This window comes from Fragaria vesca, linkage group LG4 (genome assembly GCF_000184155.1).
Source record: "Fragaria vesca subsp. vesca linkage group LG4, FraVesHawaii_1.0, whole genome shotgun sequence".
Classification (NCBI taxonomy): Eukaryota; Viridiplantae; Streptophyta; class Magnoliopsida; order Rosales; family Rosaceae; genus Fragaria; species Fragaria vesca.
Window position 1 is genome coordinate 6,917,915 of NC_020494.1, and position 2,185 is coordinate 6,920,099.

Sequence of the window (2,185 nt, forward strand, 5' to 3'; positions counted from 1 at the left end):
ACTTTGAGCGCATGAGATGTGAAATCTCGGCATCTAGGCTTGTTAGCCTGGAGGTCAAAACATGTGGTTTAATCCTTTCCAATGAAATGTTCCACAGATACCAAGCGAAGATCCGCCTTAGGCATCTAGTACGTCAAAACTCAAAGGAGCAGAATGTTACATTGCTCTTGCATACAAAACCAAGCTGTTATGAGACTCGATAGAGGTCACAAACGAAGCTTTTAATCGTTAAAGCCCTCAAAATCGAAAAACAAATCTGACGGACTGAATTCTGTCTGGTTCATCATCTCCATTTGTTTTTCGATTTTGAGGGCCTTAACGATCACTAAATTGGCTGAAATTTTGTAGAGATGATCTACACAAGATGATCTAGATATGTCTAGAAGGAAGTTTGAGGAAATTCGATCGGGAAGTGGTGCAAAAATGGAAATCCGCACCAAAAACTTTGGTGCGGACGTATATATATATGCACCACTGTTCTTAACATGCTTAACTTCAAGTTTCATGAGGGATATATATCCAAAAACATTGATGGCCCTACCTAATAGATCTGCTAAATTAAGAGTCCAAACTATATTCCAATCTACCCATAAAATTCATAAATTTTCTATGTATTTATGCTTGAATCCAAAATTTCCCTATCAAATGTATTTATTGTCACATTTCATTTTTTTTTTTTGAAATGTATTGTCACATTTCATGATGAGAAATTTTATATACACACCCCAAATAACTTAATACACATCTCTTTCTTAATACACTACTTATTTAATTTCTCATTCATATATTTTACTAAATACACAACCTAAAGCACCGAAAATACCCTTCATCTAAAAATCCATGAAATGTGACTATATTAACACTATTATTATTGTATAATTAGTATATATTTATATAAATTAACATTTTATAGATGTTTATATCTATTACTTGTGTTAGTTCTTCAGAAATCCTTACAAATTCATTGTTCATTTCAAATTCTTAAACATGAAAATGATAAACAAGATGAAAAATACATATCTGAATAGTGTGCTTGGATGAAAAGGAAAATATATATGTGAAATATAACAAAATTAATAGATGTTCATATGCATAACAATTACATCGTTTAACACTTTGAAACTCTAAACTTGAAAATTATGAATATTTAAGAACAAAAAAGAAATTAATTGATTATCCAAATTTCGTTGCAAATTTTTTGTTTACTTTAATAGTTTCCCTAAATAAGTTCTCAATCTTAAAAATTTAATTTGTTCTAATTCACTTTATAAGTTTCCAAAAATAAGTTTTCGTTTTTAAGATTTTAATTTGATTTATATTTCATATTATTAGTTTCCAAATATAAATAAGTTTGTTTTTAATATTTAAATTGTATTAACACATGTCTCTTTTAGTCATTTAACATACCAATCAAATCTGATTTGAAATATCAAATAATAGGGATGTGTATTAAGTTATTTGGGGTGTGTATTTAAAACTATTCTTTCATGATGCTACTGAATATGATAACAATGATATGGATGGGAAACAATATTTAAAAAGAAATAAGTTATCAAGCTAAATTTAATATGTTAGTACAAGTTTTTCTTCACAAAAAAGAAAAATTGAATTTGCTATTGTACATAGATTAAAATTGTCACATCCCGACCCTTATATTTTTACCTTATTTACTAGCGTGATTATAATAAGAATTTTACCGTCCCAATCATTGAGTAAATAGTTTAATTGGTCCCTAGAGGGGTTTCGGGGACGATTTTGTGCGGAGGATAATTCGTATGGGGAAAATACGACGACGGTAAAAATAGTAAATTTTAGCTAGTAAAAGGTAATTTTTATTCGGGTATTATTTTTCGGGGTGTTGAATTTTGGAATTTTGGGTTAAAAGGAGTGTTGGGTCGGCTGGGCCGAGCCCAACCCATTTCTTCTTTCTCTTCTCCCTCTCTCCCGATTCTCTCTCCTCCCACCCGATTTTCTCCTCTCTACACCCAGAAGAATTTCCGGCCGTCCTCCCGCCGCCGTCCGACCTCCGTTCGCCGCCGGACCGGTCCCGTTCGGTCGGTCTCCCTCCCAGCTTCCATTCTAGGCCGGTAGCAGCCCCCCTAGCGCCGCCGTGAGAGAGCGGTGCCGCCCGAAAGCAAGGGCTGTCCCGAACTTCCCTTCGCCGGAACTTCCTCCTCCGGCCACC